The following is a 15,530-nucleotide window of genomic DNA, read 5'->3' as shown; positions in this document are numbered from 1 at the left end:
CAATGCACAGGATAAATATTGGACCAATGCACCAATCACGATTTCCACTGTCACAGCAGAACCCACGACTTGCCATCGCATCCAACCAGTAACTGATGAACTGCGGTCGGTCTTCACATGATGTTAAGGCATGAAGATAAATGATGGAGTGGAGATGGAAAAACGTTAGGTTCGAATGCCTACCAGAATACAATAATGTGTGTAATATTTAATACACTCAATCTAGTACAAAAATGTTAACATTTAATAATGCTGTTTCAGTACGGTGTTAAGCTAACCAGTATCATCTTACCTAACAGCAAAATACAGGCTTCGCATTGGTTAAGGAGCGGGACAAGATTTCCCATGTGGCCCGCTCGTGTAGACCCTGAGAAATCAATAGGCAGATAGTGTAGATATATGTCGCATGAGTATTGTTTAGTGATGCGTAATGAGTAATGAACACGTGTTCATCCGAATGCATTAGATAAAGGGAAGTAACTCGGTCCGTCTGCTACGAGATTTGCAAACTCCGTGAAACTTTGGACACATATTCCTGGTCAGTGTGAATGAATGTCGGTGAGATAAAAGGCTACATCACATCATATATCCCTCGCAATCAGCTGACAATTTATAATATACCTAGTGCTGAATAGGACTTGAAGCCTTAATATATACATGTACAGTTAATTACACCAGCTATACTGTGAGAAGATTTAATCTTGATGAAACAGTAATTTCATGTTTCCTCATTTGATATAGAAACTGTTATTGTGTTTATTTTTTCATTTTTATGTCTCGATTTAGCAGGACTTGCTACAAACTGAACTAGTCTTAAACAAAACGAACTTCAACAGCGAATTTGAAAATAACGAATATTGAAGATCGCGTGATTATGCAACGCTTCACCTGATTTTTAGTGTAGATCCCTATTTATGAAAATAAATCGTTATCTGGAGGTCCATTTGGTAGCCATCTTGAAAAATGGCCGCCATCTTGGATTTTCAGGTTCCTAATCAGACATTGGGAGTCACCATGCCAATGTTGGTGCTTGTATCACCATATGCATGCAACGCTTCACCTGCTTATTAGTGTGTGATCACATCCCTCATGCTGTTTACCACTGACTTGTCTGGTCCAGACATGAAACCTATTGACCAGTCCTGTTTACAGATATAAGCTGATATAATAAGTAACCTCAATCCATATGATATGTAGGTTTCATAATGTAACACCGTACTGAAGCAGTAATATTCCCGACTTGAGCGTTGAACAGCAAACAAATACAAAGTAAAACAATATATGTACTTGTGTATTATGAACGATTAGATTATACAACACGTAGATTTAGCTTCAACACTACTGCCTGTGCTCGTAAACAACACAATAAACACAGAGTACACGTTATTTTCTCAACGGCGCAGATGTATGTCATTGAGGACATCACACTTGGTGTCCCCCTCCATGATATGGATGGAATAATGCTTAACGCGAAGTAAAACCCAACTCGCTATATCTACGACCTCAACCAGCAATTTATGAATACTGCTCATTTTCTAATATTTACTGATCCAGATAGATATGGAGACTAATTTGTAAGTAGGGATAAATTTTATAGTGTACAAATCATATCAGCTATTTGCCGGTATGTCTTAATTATTAAAGACAAGCAGCCAATTCAAGTTTACAAATATAATAATCTTTAAGTTTTCTTTAAGCACTATCAAGTTATTCACCAGACTTCTGTCTCAACACTTGTCAAGTTTTGAAAAAAGGTTAGGCATGAAACACAAGGCGCATGCAGCCATTACTAGACAAAAAATAACTGACAATTCATGCAGATAATGGTCGTTTATACATGCACCCAAATTGTAAATAATTTTAAAAGATTTCTATTTCCTTGAATACTATTCTCGGAACAATGGACATTAATACAAATGAGAACTCACGCACTTGTGAACATCAGAGACTAGCTGGGTAATCGATCCAGGTGACTAAAGAGGATTTCTGTAATATGAATGAAATGGCGTCCAAAGCAAACCAAGACTCGAGTCAATCACCCACTTTATGAAAACACGTTGGTCAACTACGTGTGACTTGGGCATTCACAGCCGACTACAATGAAGACAGAGTCGTTTCAGTGAGTGAGCAGACTGATTGTATCTCATTGTATACCTGATAGTGAATTGTTAACATGTCGGCGTGACACCATGGCTGCAAAACAACATTGAATAACGTCGCCGTTTCACTGTATTTCCACAACACAACGGGCTAGAAACCTGACAGTCAAATGTATATCCACGGAAGATGACATTAACGTACATGTAGTGTTTGTACGTGCCTTTACTGATACGTTATTATACTCCTACCTACGTTATAGAGACGATATTGAAAACGTCTTGACTGAAGAAGAGTACGTTTCCACAACGTTTTATTAATGTAATATTCCCATCATTTTTTTCAATATTATCTCTAATGTCACTTATGTCATCTGTAATCCCACTGCAATTGCCAAAACAATAGTTCTCTCCAACATTGAGAACATGATTGGATGAGTCAGCTATCAATATAATATCATAAACTGCCTTGAAGCTAAAAAGGCTCCACATTTGTTCATATTGTTAATATTACATTTACGCGACAAGGAAACAGAACTTTTTGAAACAGGAAACAGACTGAATGACCAAGCCACAAATAGTTAGTGGAGCATCGTCAATTTTGTAATAAAGTGTGTACTTGACTAGAGCCTTGCGTTGCTTTCGACACCATTTCAGTCATAGTACAGAAATCTCTTGTGGTCATCCGGAACGATTCTCTGAAGTTTGCGATTTCTCATATGTTGATTGTTTCGAGAATATTACCTTCATTAAAGGACGTGGTAAACTTTTACAATCATTTACAATGCGCGTATGTAGTATCAGTTATGTTTTGTCGGGTATTCACTGCCTGTAGCATGTGTTTCATGCTTAAACTTTCCTCCAACATTGATATGTGGAGCGACTCGTCAATAACTTGACAGTGAATAAGAAAAGCTTTTAGAATTTTATTTGCAAACTTGAACTGGCCGATCGTATACAATGTTAAAGTTACATCTGCATATAGATGATATGGTATGTACATCATGTAATCTATCCCTGTTTACAAACAGGTCTCCATATCTATAGTCAGTATTTGTGACATATAAATGGCTTTGTAAGGTCGGACCGAGTTTAAACAATATTCAATCCGTTATCACGGCGAGGGACGCCAACCATGGCTTTCACACATTGTACCCATGTGGGGAATCGAACGCAGGTCTTTCGCTTGAGGGGCTAACACTTTCACAATAGGGTACCCCACCTCCCGAAGTAACATGACACAGTCCTGGAATTTACTTTTTAGTATCCCACATTTATTAGATCACACGCGAAGAGATCCTAGATGTGGTGGTCACAACATGTGCTTATCGTGGGTTTAGAACCCGGTCAGCCGGCGTGTTAGGCAACACTTCAACCACTGAGCTACCTGATGCACTGGGATAGCCTGCAATGACAGTGTGTTGTTGGCCTCCCTGATGCATTGAAAGGATGTCTACAGAAAAAATAACCTTTTTACAACATGTTAAATAGTCTTCCAAAGTACATATTTAATCATATTTTTTATTTATTTCATTCATATGTTATTTCATTGTTATCTAAAAAGCAACAAACAACTGCCCCGATCCCACCACCAGCGCGTATGCAAATTGACATCCCAGCTGGGGGCCGAGCTATAGCTGTGACGTCATAGTGGAGAGCCGTCCGACATATTGTTTCGTTTACCGTGCATTAATCAACATGACAATGAAGCGATTTTCCGTATGGTGTGGGCGTAGGAGTGTATTACTCTAAGAAATGTACGAAGTGTCATTTCTTGAAAGTTCCAAGCGAAAAGACCGATTTAGCGAGGAGGAAAGCGATGTTTTGCTTGTTTTTGTTTGTTTGTTGTTTAACGCTGTCTCAGCAATATTCCAGCTATATGACGGCTGTCTGTAAATAATCGAGTCTGGACCAGACAATCCAATGATTGACATCATCAGCATCGATCCAAGCAATTTGAATACGATGACATGCATCAACCAAGTCAGCGAGCCTGACCAGCCGATCCCGTTAGTCGACTCTTACGATAAGCACAGTCGCCTTTTTCGGCAAGCATGGGTTGCTGAAGACCTATTCTACCCCTGCTCTTCACGGGTAGATGTCAGCGAGAAGGAAAATGGACACCGACTGGTCATGCCGTTTTGTGATTCTTGAATTTTGAGGCATCTGTCTGAAAAAGAGATTCACACAAGGTGAACCAACTTCGTTACGAAAATACATTTTTGCATTCATTGTAACACGTGATCTATGACTACCCTCGTATAACAATATCATAGGACCATGCACATGGATCAGATTACATACTACGGGTTATATATTTGGCACAATTTTGATGTACATAAATTTACATATTCAGTTCATGATCTTGCGTAGTTGTCTGATTGTGGGATGGGTCTCATATATGTATTTACAAACCACGAAGGATGAACATATCTACATTTTTAAGGGTACCAATCCCCCTCCTTCCCTGAATCCCAAAAACGTCTAATTGTTCACTCTGAGTCTCAATTGTTCACCCCAGAAACCAGAATACTACACAACACAAATCTTAAAAACATTGTAAGGGTGCGATTTCAAGCGAAGTTACGAAACAGTGTCTGGATGCACCACCACCCCCACCGACGATTACTTTCATTTTCTGTTTAATTCTTAGGTTGTTTTAGGTTGGATAAGTATGAATTTGGTGTACCTTTTTTGGAGAAAATATAATGTGACAAACATTTTTAGTGTGATATTGTCAGTTTAGTTGATTTATTTGTTGATGAATAAATTGATTTCATGTTTCATTTGTGTCTTTCTCTGATATATGTCAGTCCATGTTAAAAGGATGGATGTTCTATTGACAAGACGAGTAGAGTCACTATGCATGTAGTAAGCTAAATGCCAGCATCTATTAACCCTCTATTGACCAGTGAAGTACATATTATTATAACTGTTTACACGGCAGTATTAAATGAACCAACCACCGCTAGAAAATACAATTTTAATATATAACATTCATTTCTAATGAAAAAAACTAGCTTAAATAGCCCTATGATAATTGTTTAGCATAAAGACAACACAATTAAAAATGGTTTGACAATGCTAAGCTTCAATCTGCATATTTTACACAAGAATAACTGTCTCACGAATTATGTTTTATTGATAAACATCCATTTTTTTTTTAAATGTCAGGATAGTGTTTGGCACCAGATCTTCCTCGCTGTCCTCGCTGCTGTTAAGACAACCACTGGCTCATATCCATCTGGACAAATATATGTAAGGTCATTTAGCGTTTTCGTCGACCGCATTGTCACGTGATGCCAGGAAGAGTGATCGTCTGCAAATCAATTCTCCACTATGACGTCACGTCACATGATAACTGTGCTTATTAACTCTCGATAGTTTCCGTAATACGAATAGGTTTTAACGTTTTGTGTCAGAAATATTGCCTGGAAGACACTTGTTTCAATATGCTCAATAGATTATTTAATCCCATATTTATAGTTTTCTGTAAATCTCCTATATGTATATTATACTATAACAGAACGACATCAAACTCTTGTTAACTCTTGTACCAGGTACACATGCAAAGTGTCGTGTGTCGAATACATTCATTTCCTTCAATAACCCATACATCGTCTAGGACAACTAAAACTCGATCTTTTCATAAGGGTCTTCCTGGGAGTTGTTTTCAACATCGTTGTCATCTATGACAGTGTACTCATCCTCTTCCTCGCCCTGTAGCTGGCACGGTTCAATGGTCATATCTCCAGTTACGGGTTGGATGTATGATGTAGCATGACGGCGAGTATCGAGTGTTGCTGCGTCACCATGACGCGCGTTGTCATCTGGAGAAACGCTTGCTCCCTCTTGGCTCCACGGGTCAAGAGTCATATCTCCAGTTACTGGTTGGATGTAAGATGTGACACGACGGCAAGTATCGAGTGTTGCTACGTCACCAAGACGAGCGTTGTCATCTGGAGAAACGCTTGCTCCCTCTCGGCTCCACGAGTCAAGAGTCATATCCCCAGTTGCCCGGTGGATGTTGGATGTGTCATCACTGTGTGTGTCCAGTGTCCCTTCATCTACGTCATGGAAGAGGAGACGTGTGTAACCATCTGGAAATGCACTTGCATCCTGAAGATCCCCTGTAATGGTACCGGCTGTGTCTGGGTTCCTGCTACATGGCACATCCATCTCAAATGAGTTGATTTGATCGTTGTCGTCGTCTGTGCATTGCGACTTGTCCCTTGATAATCGAATAAATGACAGTTGTTGACTTCAATGCTTGATAAAAAAGAATTATTTTCGAATGTTATTACTTCTCAGTGCATTGTAATAAATCATTTAGATATCAAAGTTTTATTTGTTCCCTGAACCAGTCTAAACAGTTCAGGGTTACATGTGTCTATAACATTGCTGTACGGAATCATTATTGATAACCCCACTGCGAGCTCCCTGCATAGACATATATCAGTACAATGTAAGACAAAAATATCTAAAAGTTTATGAATTTCGCTGGTTATGTGAATACATATTTCTCATCCTGCCCCTCGTGTTGGGTTTTGTGACCTGGAAATTTTGTTAGCGACAATATACTGTTTCAGTCAGTGCTTCAAAACATTCCTCTGAATGGAGATTCCGAGTTAACAATATCCGCAGGACATCTAGCATCTTTAGATGACAATCATTTTTGTGTGTAAAACCTAAGATTAAACTATATTTTTCCAAGTAATTTCCGGAACAAATTCGTTTCTTCAAAACAGTGCTAGTTCAAATGGACGGTGTATGATATGTCTTGAGGGATTAGCTCGATTGTATTAAGAGGTCTGATTCGAAAGGTCATCAGAATGGCTGTCGTCATTGACAGCTCTCTTTGTACAACGCAATCTGTTAATCAATTGGTATGTCATGTACCACTTACGATTTTCTTTTCCAGATGCCGAAAGTAACCAGAAGGAGTACAGCCATTAGGACAAGTCCTAAAGGAAGTAGAACGGCCGGCACATTGTCATGTGGTCTCTGAAACACGCACGTATTGACCTGTAGTGATCTGAACTGATCTAATCACAGAAAGTGCTACGACATAAACTTGCATATAAAATTAGAATAATGAGACCGAGAATAAGATTGAGTTATAGTATCAGTCATAGCTTAATATGTCAATCATAATCAGTTACTGTCTATATACACCCGTGAGGATCCCAGCAACCTATGCTTGTGAACATAAGAGGCAACTAATTGGATCGGGTGTTCAGGATCGGTGACTAGACTGATTGCATGTCATTGTATCCCAAGTGTGTGGATTATGCCCATGTCGTAAATCACTGGATTGTTTGGTCGAGCCTCGACAATTTCAGACCGCCGTCTTATAGTTGGTTGGTTGGTTTGTTGTTTAACGCCGCACTCAGCAATATTACAGCTATACGGCAGCGATCTGTAAATAATCGAGTCTGGACCAGACAATCCAGGGATTAATATCCCACGCAATTGGGATCGATGACATGCATCAACCAAGTCAGCGAGCCTGACCACCCGATACCCTTAGTCGCCTCTTACGACAAGCATAGTCACCTTTTAGGGCAAGCATGGGTTGCTGAAGACCTTTTTTATCCCGGACCTTCAAGGGTCTCATATAGTTGGAATACTACTTCGTGTGGCACAACAAGCAAACAAAGGTACGTCCTTACAAAAGGCAATACATTCTATGTTATGAATAAAAGCCACATATGTATGTTTGTTGTAATCTAGACATCCACTTTTCCTAGAATTTCCCCAAGTTCGGCAATGAGTCGGTTCAAGCCATCAGTCAGGTGAGCTCTATTTGTTTGATCAATCTCACCCAGGAGCGTGATGTTTATAATGTCTGAATACAAAGAACAAGAGGTTTTAAGAATAAGTTTAAACTAAATTGTAATCTGACAACCAGAAGTGTTGTCTGACGGCATCTACAGCTTCTGTCATGTGCCACTGCATATTATAACTTGATTCAAGGTGATAATATGAGGCAATGTGATCGAGGCGCTAGTATAATATTGACCTTGGTAGTGGCCATGATATAGAGTGACCTCCCTCGGCTGTTTACATACGCCCTCCTTGTCCTCCCGGTGTGGGGAGCTCCGCTGTGGGGAGCTTGTCTACCCCTTTGTTTACAGTTGTTGATGTACGACATTATTCAAAACGCTTCGATACTTGCAACATTTCTGTAAGGCAGACTTTACCTATATAAATACCAGATGAGGGAGTACCTACTTGCCCAGTGCGGAATGGAAACCTAACGGGAAACAACAACTTTTCTGCATGTTTCTTCGATTCAAGAACGGAGCACGTGACCGACACATATGGAGATATAACACACCATTTCACTTACCAACACTTCGGCTGCATCTTTCCCCCACCCATGCAAAATCACAATTACACTTGAACCGAGTTGCTGTCAAGAGGTCCTGTGTACAATTCCCTCTGTTACAGGGGGCGCTGTCACAGAAATTAACCGTCTCTGCACATGTCTCCCGAGTCCACTCTTCTGAACATGAGCAGTTGAAGTCTGTTTGGTTTCCGTCACATGTCCCTCCATTGAGACATGGCTCCAGTGCACACTGGTTGGTGATGTTTTCACATCGTCTTCCTGAAAGTAGTTGAGGAAGTGTATGACGAATAACAAGCAGCATATAACAGATTTGATATGTCCTTAGTAGGAAATTATAATATGCAATGTGTTGCTATTTCTACTAAACAAGATTGGCTTGCCTCGGCAGTCAACGTAAATCACTTGATTTCTACTCTTTATGTACATTTATATTTGAATGTGAGCTGTATTAAGTAGATTTTAGCTCTGTTTGTTATAAAAAAACCTTTTTGTTTGTACAAAGTTCTTTGTATCAAAGGAGATATTCAGATGCACCTATAAATGTTAGATATATGTACTGTTCTATGGTTCAGATGGCCTGGAATTCTGAATAAACGGAATCTGAATCTGAACCAGCAATGCTAAATATATTGGACAAATTGCTTACATATGTATCATATATCTGGATCTGTGTGCGAGCGGGCACGCGCGTTTGTGTGTGTGCATGCAAGTGTGTTTGTATGCGTACATGTGTGTACACATATTTTAGAAAATGGGGGTTCACTTAAAGTTACAAAATATGAACGGAAATAATTCAGGGAGCAAGTTGTCAAATATGAGTCAGTTTATTTTAGTTATGCATGATTGATATGTCAACTCGAGTAATTTGGTATGCTTCCAAAAAGATGTAGGGGGAGGTTGGGGGTTGGGGAGAACGTACCTTGCATCCCCCACCCCATCTTTACCCGCGTATAGAGAGTTTCGGCCGTTGTAGAAACGATGTATTACAGCCATACCAGAGAGGGGGGCACGAATTTCACATATTGTAGCCAAAAATCGATCGCAAAATGATATTCTATTTGGCCTGTCAGATATAGTCTACTCACCGTTGATCCCCTCAATACAAATGCACTGAAAACTTCCGTGTGTATTTGTGCAATTGCCCCCATTTTGACACCACCTGTTAATTTCTACACATTCATCGATGTCCTGATTGCAGTTATCTCCCTTCCATCATGCAATATTATGATTGACAGGAATTGAAATGCCAAATACATTAGCTCGAATACAAGGAATACAAGCATGCAGTAAACAGCAAAGGGGTTTTCGAAAGAGTGAAATCCTGGATACCCCACTGGATGATCACTGTCAGATGAACGTCTAAACATGCAAAGGGATATAACTGCATACCCATGATTCATTGTTCATGACATTAATCAATCTGATCGATTTCACTTTGAATATGACTGTCTGGATAACCGGGTTTCACTGTACTTTGCCACAGTTGAAAGCGGAAGGATCGTAATACAACTCAAGACGAATTCCAGTTTTCTTTTGAAATTTAGTGTTTAGGCAGTAACAAACTCGACAGAACAGAACTTGTATTACTCCCTGGTCGAAATCTCCGGCATGCGAGGTACAAACGACAATAAATACAAAGTGAGATAGCGATTTTCTGTCATGTGTTTACACACTATACAGAGTTATACAACTGATATTTTGGTACAACTAAAACGTGTTTTGAATTTTAACATGTTTGGTCGTCCTGAATATTCTTTTGGTATATACAGTTGTACACATATAAACATTGACATCAACCTTCTGAACATACCTTTAAAGCACATTTTTGCTCCTGTGTGTTCGTTGCACGTGTAGTGACTCTCGTCAGTAGTTGCCTTGTAATATGTCTCACACCCAGACCCGTGCCAGTCCGGGTCACAGTAGGCACGGACCTCAATCTGTAAGCTGAAATTATAATTCTCTCCAAACATTTCAGTTTGTCGTCTTGTTTTGTTACTGTGCTTTGAACATTCTTTCTCATTATTTAAAAAAACACTTTACAGTTTAAAATATTCCTTTCGATTTAGGTCCAGCATCATTATTCATCATACACAACAACAAATTTAATATGAGTGAGTGAGTGAGTGAGTTTGGTTTTACGCCGCTTTTAGCAATATTCCAGCAATATCACGGCGGGGGACACCAGAAATGGGCTTCACAGATTGTACCCATGTCGAGAATCGAACCCGGGTCTTCGGCGTGACGAGCGAACGCTTTAACCACTAGGCTACCCGACCGCCCCAATTTAATATGAAATGGTCGAGGTTTTTTCTTAAACTATGCTCTGGGTATGGTCAAAAGGCGTAAGACAATATTGTTCAACGAGCTGGTTATGGTAATGTGATGTCAGTTGAATCATTCTTTACTAGAGATGGCGCCGTGTGTACTTATGCATAGGAGCTCCATATTGATTTACCTGGTGGAGGCAACGCCTGAATGAATGCACTGATAATTCCATCAAGATCTCTCAGATGAGACAGAATTACAAAGTTTATTGTACCAGCTCCAGCAACTCGATACAAAAAATTCTGACATAAACGTTTCTTATACACATCGTGTTTTGCGGGGAAACACGTCACTTAGCAGAAAGGACTAAAAACACTCCTGCTCCAGATATATCGCTGTGTCAATGTCTAGCCATTATTCATAATGCCATGAGCCAAACATTATTACATGTAAACCTTTGGTGCTGGTCAAATTGCACGCAACAGTCAAACATGAATGTGAATAAACAACACATGAGACTATTCGCTCTGCTCAAAGTTTTGTTCTGGCCCCCAACCTAACTATTGTATCATCACCGTTATGTCTTAGTCTGACTCACTTTGTTCTTCCCAACACTGTGTATGGGGTGTACAGGGCTGTCTGTTCTTTAGCAGTGGCCTGGATGTTGATCAGCTTGGAGAGTGTGTCCATGTGATCGTCACTGGAGGTGTCATCATTGTCATACACCTGCACCGTTATTTCTATCGAGGACTGGAGAAAAGAGCATGTATACAGTGTATTGACTGTGTTGCTTACCACCACAGGCAGAAATATTCAAGCTAAATCTGCGTGTCTTATAATTTAATCATTCATCACGACATCACGAGAACTTTGTTTGTTGGTCGCGTTATCAACCATCACGGGATAGTTTTGGTTTCATGTGTGTGGCCTTGAAGACCTATCACATAATCTGACATGTATCCCTTTAATGTATTTACAATTTAGTTAATACTCCTACCGGTACTGCTTTGAACACTTGCATTATGAAAGGATTTGCTGTTCCTTGAATGCTGCTTCCAAAGTGGATTATGTTGTGGTTATCTATGTAGTTTGTGGTCCTCTTGTAAAGGGAGCACGACTCTCTTCCGTCTGGCCTGGAATAACAGAGAATTGTTGTGAAACACCGTCAAATCTACAAATCACCCTTCTTCTTATGTTGCCTGAGTGACTTGCAAACCGAGTTGGTATTGAAAACATGAATTCTTTCTTTGAAGAAAAAAAGTCAAATGCACGCAAAAAAGGCACACAAATGGTACACATGTACAGAAACACGTGACAGACATAATTAAAGCGTAAGTTTAAAACGACATGATTAAAATTACAAATATGCGGTGATACTGCAAAATTAACAAGAATATACAGAAACATGTTTGACTCGTATAGTTTGTCACAAAAAGGGTACCTACCCATCAATGCATAGGGTAAACATTGGATCACACTTATCAATGCAGCCAGCAACAAAGCCACTGTCACAACAGTACCCACTCATTTCCTTTCCATCCGACCAGTTACTGATGAACCGGATGTCCAGTTTGGCGTCCGTCTTCACATGCTGTTAAAGCATGAAGATACGATTCGGGATATGTGTTAATTGCAATTGAAGGAATCATAATAATATTGATTATTATTTAATAATGTGGATACGAAGAAACGTTACGTTCGAATTTCTTTCAGTTTAAATCGTCTTTACAGTTCAAAATGATAATGTTAATCCAAGCAAAACGGGAATCGTGTGTTTAACCTTGGTGATTGCTCCATACACGTCATACTGTATACTATTGATCGTGACATATAGAGATTATTATACGAGCATATGTGTCATTCTGAATTTATTAAACGAGTGTCACAATTATATATACTTCCCAAGCGATTCTTAAACGAGTTTTGTAAAATCAGAATGACCCACATGCCAGTGTTATATTTCTTTTGAGCTCCCCTTTAGAAAAATCACTATGGCCTTTTAAGAGAGCCTCAGTCGAAGAATGACCGTCAAAAATCTTCAGATATAACGTCGTTTCTAGTGTGACATCATTCCGACCTTACGTCACAATAAGATTCGAATGACGTCAACAATGCAGTCCGGATAAGTGAATGCAGTAACATTTGCACTAGTGCACATCGGAGTTGTATGAACTTGATTATTGCTAACCATGTGGGTAATAGATTTGTTAGTGACACTGTGTTGTGTTTATCCATATTTTCATTTACTTCATAAGATGTAGGTAATATCAGATGTATCAACTGCTGTTGATATACGTGCCTTATACAAATTTGTTTTGATTAGGTGCAAAAAAGTGTTGATACAGATTAGAATATAACCGAGGAAGTGTAATACGTAATACACTCAATCATGTACAACATTGTTAAAATTCAATAATGCTTTCGGAAATATTTCCGTTCCTCTATTTCTCACATGCACTATGTTTCAGTACGGTGTTACCTTATAAAACCTACATGTCATATGAATTGAGGTTACTTATAATATCAGATTATGTCAGTAAACACGTGTGGTTAATGGGAGGTGAATCTGGACTAGACAGGCAAGTGGACAAGCATGAGGGATGCGATCACACACTAATAACCCGACCTACACTATTCGACAGCCTTTTAAATTAGGTTTGTTTAAGATTAGTCCAGTGGACTGGTGGAAACCATATTTTACTTGTCCTCAGTGTTTGTAGCTAGTCCTGCTAGATGAGTGAATAAATAAACACATGATCACAGTGAAAATAAGAAACATTAAACTACTACTGCTTCATCAGGATTAAAACATTCTCACGTTTTGTTGTTTTAGTTGATGAATTATCTATTCGAGTATGTATGTATGTGTAACTTAAAAACAATCCTGTGCTTGATATAGAACAATATATTATAAGTTGTCCACCGATTTCGAGGGGTACATGGTGTGATTTACCCTGTGTGTAAGCCTATTTACCCCGAGCCGTCAGACTAAAATAAAGTCATCTCGTATGGTATCACATTACATGACATTGAGCTTTCGAAACATCGCGGCATATCCAAGGAGAATGAAATTGACTACACATACTTTCGGCGACATGGAAAAGCGTAAACGTGTGAATTCCTTGACTGACGAAGAATTCGTTTCCATAACGTTTAACATAATGTGATATTCAAGTTATTTACTAATATTGAAACAAGCCACTCATGTCATTATGTTAACCCAACTGCGACCGCCAAAGTAACAGTTCACTCTAAGCCCACATCCTGAGTGAGCTAACATTCGCCAACGTGTGATCCCTTCTTCCATTTCGTCCATGAGCAGGATGTGACAGGCAGTACTCCACGCTAATGGGGAACACGCGAGAAACTGAGTTCTCATGACCTTGACCTTTGTCTTCATATTGGACACGTGTCCTGTGTGCCTTGTCATCACTCATCAAGTGTTCTGATGCGCATTGAAAGTTTTTTACTTTTTACTTCCAACACAAAATGGTTATGCGTTTCAGTTGTAAGGGTATATTTGCTTTCCTTCGGTACATATCAGTGACAGAACCTGACGCAGAGACTTGCTTTGAATTGTGACTCAGTGCCGTACCTACAAAGGGTGGCTGAAAAGTTCTGAGCCAAGGTACGAAGGATGAACAGTACACCCTTATCAGTTTGCATGAACTTGGTATACCACGCTTACTGGCTACATTTAAACCACATTCACAACCAGGCAGCATATTTCTGCAGGAATCAAAGTGACTAGGCATTCTCTGTTGATGAAAATCAACAAAATTGGCTACCGATCTGTCACCAAGTATCTCCAGCTGAAAGGGTTAACTCTGACAGCCCTCCATGCAGACATGGTGTCACCTTCAGAGGATGATTCTCTCCACTATTAAAGAGCAAGTAAACTCAACAGAGAAACTTTGCAAATTTAAATACTTCAGGGTATACTTAATCACAAATGTTTGACCAAAATTTTATTTAACCAACGGCAATAGCGATCACACGGTAAAAAATTACAGGCGAAATCGTCACCCAAACGAAAATATCTGCCACTGAGGGAATTACCTTAAAAGCACTCAGCAATTTCTACGTCGGGCCGGCGCCCAGTTTGCTTTCTTCCTCCTCGGATTTTTAAATCGCATTTGGGACAAATAACACAAAATTGTGTACAGTGTCACCGTTTTTATCAATTTTTATTTCATATTTTAAAGAAAACGCATGTTAGATGTACGTATGTACGGATGTATGTTGCTTAGAGAAACATGGTTGATTTATTCTTCTGCCAGGTGCTGGACAAATAGGGTTTCGACGTTTACGGTACTGAAACAGGATGTACGTCATTAAAATCACGTTACAGGACTTTAATCTTTATTCTAAGGAAACACAATGTCAAGATCAAAGGTATGATTTCAACACGTTTCCTTGACATTTAAGTTATTTCTACGATTATTATATTTTTTCTCTCGGGAATTGACTTAATATGTCGAGGACGCAATAATAGTTTGCACTTTACTAGCCATGTAAGAGGGGACGGGAGAGCCTCGAATATGATCCAATATCAGGAAAACCTTCAATTGATCAAGGATGTTCATCGATTCACCAAGCGTCACAAAGTCAATGTAGTAGGCATCTCTCAGTTGAGAACATTTTGAGGAATTAGCTGAGTATGGCAAAGGTTTAAGCATGCTGGGTTCTGATCAGAAATGCTTCAGGTTCATCAAATTGACATCGTTTTAAAGCATGCCAAGCTAAGTTTGTTGGACAGGGTTTGTAAACATGATGAGTCACGTGCTTCCATGAATCCCAATGTGATACATGCGAAT

At 39.3% G+C, this 15,530-nt stretch overlaps 1 pseudogene; it reads right to left on the bottom strand.

Moving 5' to 3' along the window:
* Positions 1-5,726: 5,726 nt before the first annotated feature.
* Positions 5,727-14,113, bottom strand: LOC139446590 (uncharacterized; annotated as a pseudogene).
* Between the last annotated feature and the right edge of the window lie 1,417 nt (positions 14,114-15,530).

The sequence above is a fragment of the Haliotis cracherodii genome, unplaced genomic scaffold (genome assembly GCF_022045235.1).
Source record: "Haliotis cracherodii isolate W230 unplaced genomic scaffold, xgHalCrac1.p SCAF_6, whole genome shotgun sequence".
NCBI lineage: Eukaryota > Metazoa > Mollusca > Gastropoda > Lepetellida > Haliotidae > Haliotis > Haliotis cracherodii.
The sequence above is the reverse complement of the archived record's forward strand: the minus strand, read 5'-3'. Positions and strand labels throughout refer to the sequence as shown.